The 10,018-nt window shown below is 46.4% G+C and overlaps 1 long non-coding RNA gene across 1 annotated transcript; it reads left to right on the top strand.

The window, feature by feature from the left end:
- The first annotated feature begins 570 nt into the window (after positions 1-570).
- LOC145051662 (uncharacterized) lies at positions 571-1,881 on the top strand. Its single transcript, XR_013683758.1, has 3 exons — positions 571-654; positions 1,425-1,492; positions 1,782-1,881. It is a non-coding gene; the product is annotated as an uncharacterized LOC145051662 (long non-coding RNA).
- Positions 1,882-10,018: the final 8,137 nt, after the last annotated feature.

Raw genomic sequence — 10,018 nt, 5'->3', positions numbered from 1 at the left:
TCCTTTCTGTAACAGCCCGGATTTCCAGGTATCTTTTATGCTTATGTTTTTAATGTTTTGTGAGGGGACTCGGCGAGTTGGAGCTCAGACTCGCTGAGTAGGATCGCGGTTCAGGACGCGGGTTCGCGTCCGGACTCGACGAGTCCAAGGGATGGACTCGGCGAGTCCTCGTTGTTTAATGAAACCCTAATTTCCCGGTCTTAAGCCCTATTTAAAGGACCTTATGGCCCTTCATTGTGGCTACCTGGATCTTGAGAGCACCAAAACAGCTGAGGGATTCGTGTGAGTGAGAAAGAGGCCATTGTTCACCAAATTTGTGTGTTTTTGCAAGAAAGGAAGAGGAAAGGCAAGCTAGAAGAGTTGGGGAGCTTGGATCTTCTTTCATTTCATCGGAGGAGGCTTCTTGAGGTATCCTTGTTGTTTAATGAAACCCTAATTTCCCGGTCTTAAGCCCTATTTAAAGGACCTTATGGCCCTTCATTGTGGCTACCTGGATCTTGAGAGCACCAAAACAGCTGAGGGATTCGTGTGAGTGAGAAAGAGGCCATTGTTCACCAAATTTGTGTGTTTTTGCAAGAAAGGAAGAGGAAAGGCAAGCTAGAAGAGTTGGGGAGCTTGGATCTTCTTTCATTTCATCAGAGGAGGCTTCTTGAGGTATCCTCAGAGCTTATTTTCGTATTTTGTTGATATGGTCAAATCTAGGGTTTCTTCATGCCTTATTTGCTTTATATTGGAAGTGTGAGAGGTCCCCTGGGGATATGGTGCCTAGATCTGGACCTTAGCAAGTCCAGAGAGTCCCTAATGTCATGCTTTATGTCCTCCCTTTTGGGTTGGAGGCTAGGGTTGCCATTCTAGAAGTCATTTCTCCAAAAAGAGCCTTGTAAGTGTTGTATGGTAACCTAGATATGAACTTTACGTGATGAATAAGCTTAGGAGGGCCAGATCTATGAGTGGATGGTGCGGATCTGACCTCAGAAGCTAGTTTGGGTTGATGCATGGCATGGACTCGCCGAGTCTGAAGAACAGACTTGGCGAGTAGCATGAAGATTGTCCTTAACCACTCAGCGAGTGGTCTTGCCGAGTTAAGGGTCGACTCAGTGAGTCAGGGAGAGTTAGAGAGGGTGGACAGTTGGACTGAGTCGAGCTGGGACTCGCCGAGTTGTTCTTGAGACTCGGCGAGTTGAGTCGTGGTGGCCCCGCGATTCATGCCAGGTGGAACCCGTCGAGTCAGGGGAGTACTCGACGTGTCAAAAGAGAATCCTAGAGATTTGGTGAATACGTATAGACTCGCCGAGTCGCCCTAGTGCACTCGCCGAGTCCGGTCAAAGTTGACCGTTGACCATTGACCGTTAACCAGAGTTGACTTGATAGGGGTAGTCAACCTTAGTGGTAAAAGTGTTAATCAGAGATGTATGATGTTATAGGAGGATTATAGCTCGGAGGATCGAGCACGAGTGATTTCCCGGATTCGCGAGTTATCGAGATATACGAGGTGAGTCTTCTCACTATACTTTACCTTGAGTAGGTAATCAGAGTTATGTGTCAGAGTATATATGTTATGTGTATGCTATGTATTGTACTGCATGATGTCTATGTGATTTATGCTGTGCATGTTTATAGAGTTGGAACCGGAAGGTTCCCAGAGTTAGAACCTAAGGGTTCACAGAGCTTGGGTGCACGGACCCATAGAGTTATAGCCTCGAGTGGCTAATATATGTTTATGTGGTATTTTGGGGAACTCACTAAGCTTTGTGCTTACAGTGTTAGTGTTGTTGTTTCAGGTACTAGCGATGACCGTGGGAAGGCGCCGGCTTGATCTGTACACACGCATGGGATTTTGATATACATGTGATCTTGGGATTTTGTATAATGTGAATTGGGATTCAAACTTAATGTTTTTATGAAAAGTTAATGAGAAATGTTTTTATAATTTGTGAAAAATTATTTTGAAATTCTCGGTGTTACACTTTCTCAAAAAGATGTTTGAATGAATCTTTAAAAATCGAATGACCAAAACTTTTAGCTAAAACAACAAGTCCACCAGTTCTTTCAATAATCACCTTCATTTCTGCAACTCCAACCTAAGAATATAAAAAAGATTCAGTTAAGAACATAATGATGGAATGAATAGCAGAGTTAAGAGAATGAATGTTGACCTGGTCAAGGGTAGAAGCAAAAAAGATCCAAAACATAACCATGGCTGACCATTTGCTTTGCAAGTTCTTCTTAAAATTGAACTACCTTTCTAAAATATAGTGCTGCATCTTTGTCCAGATCTTTATGTGAATGAACAGGATCTAAAAGATCTTCGGAGATAATCTGAAAGAAGATTGAAGGGAGATGGAGGTTTGGTTTAATGGGAAGTAGAAATGATTCAATAGAAAAATCGATATCAAAATGGCTTACTTAACTAGGGCTTCTGTGCAGGGACCTCCGATATCCATGCATTGTCTCAGCAACATCTGCAGACACAAACTTCTCGTGTTCTGCTGACTCACCTCCTACCTTTATGACAATATTATAGTATTGGTCCCGGCCCGACCGGTTCCATGGGGTTCCGGTTCCGGTTCCGACCGGTTCCCCGGTTCCTTTGCTCATCCGTATTTGTGCTGAATCCCCATTACCCATCCCGCCTTCTTGCTCCATATTCTTCTGCCAAATCAGCCAAAGTCAAATTAAGAAAAAAAAACTTTCGTCAGGAAGAACAACAGATGAAAGCACATACTGTGGCCATGTTTCCATTCCCACTAGACGTCCCACCAGCAACACCATTGACAGTTGTCGTTTCACCTTCCTTCTTGTTTTTTCATAGAGATTCTCTAGATGAAAATCTTGTTCTAAAAGAATTGTCACTGCAACATCCTGGAAAGTAGTGGAGTTTGTAAAGTTTTAAATGAAAAGACCAAAATACCCTCGTTACATATATAATAATAAAAGGAAAAAGGTGTATTACTTACAGAGCCATTCCAATCAGCACAATGAACAATACCAAAAGAACCTGAAAATAAAGATTAAAAACCTTTTATAGGTTTGGTTCTTTAGAGGTTGAAGCTTTGTGCAGTGAAAACTGAAACAATATAGGGTTCTTTAAAGATTAAAAACCTTTTATAGGGTTCTTTAAAAGATTAAAAACCTTTTATAGGGTTCTTTAAAGATCGAGGCTATGTACTGGCCTGCATATAATAAACAAGATGCGACATTAAAAAATTGATGATTAATAATTTCAGATATTGGGACAACAGATTTCATACAAAATCAGCCACGAGTTTCTCGAAGTTGAAAATCGCATTATTTTATCATTTTTAATTGAATCCAACCCTAGACATCCCCTCCTTCTTCTTCTTCCATGTTTGTACAGTGCTACTGCAACAAAAAATCAAAACTATATTAAAAAAAATTGCAAGCTAAATATTGAAGAAAAAAACTCAGTGCCAGTTAGTTTTCTTGGCAACTGAAACTTGCAAGGGCATAATGGTAATTTTCTACCCCAATTAGAAGTGATTGTAAAAAACAAAACTCTCGATGCCAGTTAGTTTGAAACTTGCAAGGGCAAAATGGTAATCTTTTTTGCAATTGGGGCTCACCAGTGCAAATGTTGGTCTCGCTGCCTAGTCTGTGAATCGACTTCTCCCCTTCACAATTCTGTAAATCCTTAAATTTGAACCTTAGTACAGGTTCTTGCCTCCTTTAAACTATAAAGAGTCAAACCCCCTGAATTTCCAAATATGAAAGCGAATTGCTTAATAAATAAATAAACCAGTATCACATAATCAAACTAAAGTGACCTTGATTAAAGTCAAAATAGATTAAAGTCAAATGTCAAAGTGAATTGATTAAAGTCAAAATACATGTAAAATCGACCTTGAGATCGATTTTGAGAGGCTAAATAAAATCGGAATGCAAAAGATGAGAATTAGAGTGAAGATAAAGTTATACGATGTGAAAAGGAAGAAGAATCGCACCTAAACCAAAGTAAACCTCAAATTTCTGGGTAATAAAGCCAGAAACAGGTGGCGGTAGAGGATTCGGAGAAGCAACGGTGTACAACAGGAGGTGGCGGCAAAGAGAAAAGGAATAAGAGTAGTAAGAGTGATTCAACATAGGCACTCCAAATTAAACAGGAGGTGACGTTCCATACCAATGAGTGCAAAGCTAGAAGCGACCGGTGGCAAAGCTAAGTGCAGAACCACGGTGAAGTTATAGATGAGGGGAGGTGAAGGTGATAACGACAGTATACATTAAGAATCGCTCCCACATCCTTCTTATTGGAGGACGAAGCAGCTCATCTCCAGGAGCACCATCTCCAACGCAAATCAACCCAAAAAAAGGGTTCACCTTTGAAGAAAGAATGGTGACGGTTATATAGACGGTGGTATATAGACGTCGGCATGAGAAAAGTATGAGAAGATGATGGTGAGGCAGTGTAAAGCAGCTGCAAATGGTCGTATACGTTAAGAATGCCTCCCACTACATTTTTTATTGGAGGAGGAAGGGGTAGAGTGAGAGTAAATAAGGAGAAGTTAAGCTTAAAATAAAATAAAACCCTAGCACGTCCTAGGGTTTGCACAGAGAATAAGATGGCGATGGATTAGGGTTTGCAAAGAGAATAGAGGGAGAGAATGGAAGGAGATGAGGATAGAATGGAGAAGCGGGCACTTAAAATTTTTAGAATTTTAGAGATTTTTCATTTTCCCCCCTTAAAAATGCTCGTCTAATTAAAAAATTATAAAGCGACATTTGTAGATGACACACATTTAACATAAGCGCCCTCCGTGTTTGTAATTTTTTTTTTGGACATTAATTTTAGGGCACGCACAAATGCGTGCCCTCTATCCTTCAAATTTTGCAAATCTGACATTATTTTTTAGGGGACGGACGAATGTGCGTCCTATATCAGCACGTGTCATTGTTTGCGCGTCATTAAAGGGCTGTTTTCTAGTAGTGGTAGGATCATCCAGGAGGAGGTGGCTACGGCCATCAGGGCAGAGATACCAGAGATGTTCGGGTCTATCAAGACCATGCTGATAGAGACATTTGATGAGAAGTACGCTACTCTTTCTGAGGCTGCTGTTGCTGCAGCCACTGCAACTATAGCTGCAACGAGGCCGCAGGGTGGTGATGCGTTGCTGTTCCGAGAGTTTAGCAACACAAAACCACCAGAGTTTGACGGGACCCAGGACCCGATTGCGGCGATGAGATGGATTTCAGACATAGAGGGGTGTTTCTTTACTTTCTCATCTCCTGAGCATTTGAGAGTTCGGTTCGCGCTGAACCAGCTTCGCTTGGGAGCGAAGGACTGGTGGAAGTTTGTGACGGCGCATTATACGCCTGCTAAGCTCACAGCAGTGACCTGGGAGAGGTTCACTGCTATGTACCGAGATGAGTACGTTCCCCAGGTGGAGAGGGAGCGTTTGGACCAGGAGTTTCTGACCCTCAAGCAGGGTACTGAGTCTGTTACGGTGATTACGAGGATGTTTCATGAGCGGGCGATGTTCTGCCCAGAGCACGTGTCCTCCGAGCAGGCACGTATGAGTCGATATTTGAGTATTCTGAGGAGGGACATACGTGAGTTCGTGGCGAGCTCAACGTACCAGACATTTGCTGAGCTTCAGGCAAATGCCCGGAAGAGGGAGATAGTGTTGGAGACTCAGGCTAGGGAGGAGGCTTAGTCTCAGGGGAGGGATCGACGACCGGTGCAGTCTCAGCCGGTAGCCAAGCGGGCCAAGCCCGCCGATTCGAGATCAGGGAGCCAGAGGGGCCGCACTTGTGGCAAGTGCGGCAAGAGCCACGGCGGGGTGTGCAGAGCAGGGTCTTGCTACAAATGTGGCAAGGAGGGGCATATGGCCAAGGACTGCCCCAAGGGGTTTGCAGTATGTTTTCACTGCAACCAGACCGTACACCGGAAGGAAGAGTGTCCGCAGTTGCGTGGATCAGCACAGGGAGCATCTCAGGGATCTGCCCCTGCTGCCATCAGAGCTACCGAGAGTCGGCTGGTGAAGGCCGAGGCACCGAAGGCACGAGGGAGAGCCTTCCAGTTGACCGCGGAGGAGGTCCGCGCAACGCCCGATGTCGTGGCTGGTATGTATTCTTTCGTGTATTTATTTTGATGTTGAGATATTGTGCTTATATTATGTTATGCGTAGGTACTTTTCTTGTGAATTATGTACCTGCCTTGGTGTTATTTGACTCGGGTGCGAGTCGGTCTTTTGTAGCATTGGCTTTTAGTCAGCATATCAGTGTTAGTCGTGAGGCATTAAGTCGGCCTCTGAGAGTTTCCATAGCTGACGAGAGGGTGATATATGCCACAGAGGTGATCCGAGGGTGCGTATTCGAGATTTTCGGTGTTGAGTTCCCGATTGATTTGGTTCCTATTGCGATGGGTGATGTCTGTGTCATTGTGAGCATGGACTGGTTGAGCAGATTCAGTCCGGTTATCGACTGCGAGCAACAGCTGGTGACCATACAAGACCCTAGTGGGGGAGTTCTTACGGTGTACGGCGAGGGTACGCGTTCTGGGTCAGCATTTTGTTCGGCCGCTAGAGTGAGGCAGTGTCTACAGCAGGGCTATAAGGGCTTTGTGGCGTATGTGATGGATATACGGGTTGATTCAGAGAGACCGAGGTCAGTTGAGGAGGTTTCGATAGTGCGTGAGTTCCCGGACGTATTTCCAGAGGAGTTGTCGGGTGTGCCTCCCGTGAGGCAAGTGGAGTTCTATATCGATTTGGTTCCGGGGGCCGCGCCTATTGCCAAGGTGCCCTATCGCCTTGCACCTCCAGAGATGCAAGAGTTATCCTCGCAGCTTCAGGAGCTGTTGGGAAAGGGGTTTATTCGGCCGAGCAGCTCGCCGTGGGGAGCGTCTATCCTTTTTGTTAAGAAGAAGGATGGTTCACACCGGATGTGCATTGATTACCGGGAGTTGAACAAGCTGACGGTCAAGAACCGTTACCCATTGCCGAGGATCGATGATTTGTTCGATCAGTTGCAGGGAGCATCTTGGTTCTCTAAGATCGATTTGAGTTCAGGGTATCATCAGGTAAGGGTGCGAGATGAGGACATCCAGAAGACAGCGTTTAGGACTCTTTATGGGCATTACGAGTTTGTGGTGATGCCTTTCGGACTCACCAGTGCCCCGGTAGTGTTCATGGACCTCATGAACAGAGTGTGCAGGCCGATGTTGGATCGATCGGTGATCGTGTTCATCGATGATATTTTGGTGTATTCGAGATCCAGAGAGCAGCATGAGGAGCATTTGAGGGAAATCCTCAGAGTTTTGAGATCGGAGAGGCTTTACGCCAAATTCTCCAAGTGTGATTTCTGGTTGCGAGAGGTCCATTTCCTATGGCACCTCGTTAACCAGAAGGAGATTTTGGTCGACCCGGCCAAATTGGAGGCAGTGATGAGTTGGGAGGTGCCGAGGTCACCCTCCGAGATCAGGAGTTTCTTGGGGTTGGCAGGCTATTATCGGAGATTTATCAGGGATTTCTCCATGATCACCGTGCCACTCACCAGGTTAACCCGGAAGGGTGTCACTTTTTCATGGGGACCAGAGCAGCATACCTCCTTTGAGACGCTTCGCCAGAAGCTATGTGAAGCCCCAGTGTTAGCCCTCCCAGAGGGGATAGAGGACTTTGTGGTGTATTGTGATGCGTCGATCTTGGGGTTGGGAGTGGTGCTGATGCAGAGAGGGCATGTGATAGCATACGCATCGAGGCAGCTGAAGCCTCATGAGACGAGGTATCCCACCCAAGATCTAGAGTTGGGGGCAGTGGTGTTCGCCCTCAAGATTTGGCGTCACTATCTGTACGGGGTTCGGTGTAGGATATACACGGACCACAAGAGCCTGAAGTATTTGATGGATCAGCCCAACCTAAACATGCGACAGAGGAGGTGGTTGGACGTGGTCAAGGATTAGGATTGTGAGATCCTATACCCCCCGGGCAAGGCTAATGTTGTAGCCGATGAACTGAGCCGCATGGCGGAGAGCACCCCATTGCGAGATGTATGTTTGAGATTGACCGTGATAGCTCCGGTGTTGGACACTATTCGTGGGGCACAGGCTGAGGCTGTGCAGCCTGAGAGCCAGAAGAGAAAGCGAGTTGTTGGGTTAGTATCGGAGTTCGTCACCGATAGCCGGGGGCTTATGACATTTCAGGGGCGTATATGGGTACCGTTTGTGGGAGGGACACGTACCATTCTGATGGAAGAGGCTCATCGGTCGAAGTTCTTGATCCATCTTGGGGCCACTAAGATGTATTTAGACCTAAAAAGGGAGTATTGGTGGCCCTGTATGAAGAGGGATGTCGCGTGGTTTGTTGAGAGGTGCTTAACCTGTCGTAGGGTTAAGGCCGAACACCAGAGACCGCATGGCAAGTTGCAGCCGTTGGAGGTTCCCGAATGGAAGTGGGAACAGATTACCATGGATTTTATCACCAAATTGCCAAGGACTGCTAGGGGAGTCGATGCAATTTGGGTGATTGTGGACAGGTTGACGAAGAGCGCCCACTTCCTTGCTATCAGCGAGAGCTCATCCGCAGAGAAGTTGGCAGAGATGTACGTGAGAGAAGTGGTGTCGAGGCATAGAGTGCCGATCTCGATTGTCTCAGACCGAGATGTGCATTTCACTTCCAGATTCTGGAAGAAATTTCACGAGGAATTGGGTACCAGGCTGCATTTTAGTACCGCATATCACCCCCAGACTGACGGACAAAGTGAGCGGACGATTCAGACGCTCGAGGACATGCTCCGGGCATGTGTGTTGGATTTCGGGGGGAGTTAGGACACGTATTTGCCATTGGCATAATTTTCCTACAACAACAGCCATCATTCAAGCATTGGTATGCCACCCTTTGAGCTGTTGTATGGGAGGAGGTGTCGGACCCCCATTTGCTGGGGAGAGGTCGGGCAGCGTGTTATGGGTAGTACCGAGATTGTGCTGCAGACGACTGAGCAGATACAGCAGGTCAGGCAGAGGTTATTGACCACTCAGAGTCGTCAGAAGAGTTATACGGACAGGCACCGGTCCGAGCTCGAGTTCCAGGTCAGCGACTTTGTTCTCATGAAGGTCTCTCCTTGGAAAGGAGTGATCCGATTCAGGAAGAGGGGCAAGTTGGGGCCCCGATATATCGGTCCTTTTCGGGTGATTGCAAGGGTAGGAAGGGTAGCCTACCGGTTGGAGCTACCCGTAGAGTTAGGTCAGATCCATGACACTTTCCACGTGTCGCAATTGCGGAAGTGTATAGCCGATGAGTCGGCAGTGGTACCATTGGAGGATATTCAGGGGGATGCGAGCCTGAATTATGCTGAGAGACCGGTAGCAATCAGAGATCGGAAGATCAAGGTTTTGAGGAACAAGGAGGTACCTTTGGTTTTGGTTCAGTGGCAACATCAGAAGGGGTCCGAGATGACTTGGGAGTCAGAGTCGGAGATGCGAGGGCAGCATCCATAGTTGTTCGAGGAATGAGACTTCGAGGGCGAAGTCTAGTTCTAGTGGGGGAGAATTGTAACACCCTGAGATTCAGGTGCATTTCTTTCATCCTTGTTCTTTGTTGATTTGTCATGTTTAGTCCTTGAGTGGAGGAATTGTAGCAAGTGAGTACGTTAGGCGTACCAGAGGGGTACGCTGCGCGTACTCATGCGCTTAATTTGGACGCGGAGTCGCCAAGGTACGCTGGGCGTACCTAGAGTTACGTCGGGCGTACCCGGCCCAGGTGCAAAAAACCCTAATCCATCTTGTGCACTATTTAAAGGGTGTTATGGCTCATTTCTTAGCCTCCATATCAGTGAGTGAAACCCTAAAAGAGATCCCCATCGTCCTTAGTGTGTGAGAGTGTTGATTTGAGCTTTTTGGTGCTTTAGTGACTTAGTGAAGAAGAAGGAAGGGAACTCACTAAGCTTATGCTTACAGTGTTCAGTGTTCTGTGTTTCAGGTACCAGTGATGACCGCGGGAAGGCGCCGGCTTGATTCGTACACACACATGGGATTGGATGTATTTTGATCTTGGGAGACATTTGTGAAATA

Source organism: Lactuca serriola, chromosome 5 (genome assembly GCF_051521515.1).
Source record: "Lactuca serriola cultivar US96UC23 chromosome 5, Lser_US96UC23_V15, whole genome shotgun sequence".
Classification (NCBI taxonomy): Eukaryota; Viridiplantae; Streptophyta; class Magnoliopsida; order Asterales; family Asteraceae; genus Lactuca; species Lactuca serriola.
Note: the sequence above shows the minus strand (reverse complement) of the source record. Positions and strands in the feature narration are given on the sequence as shown.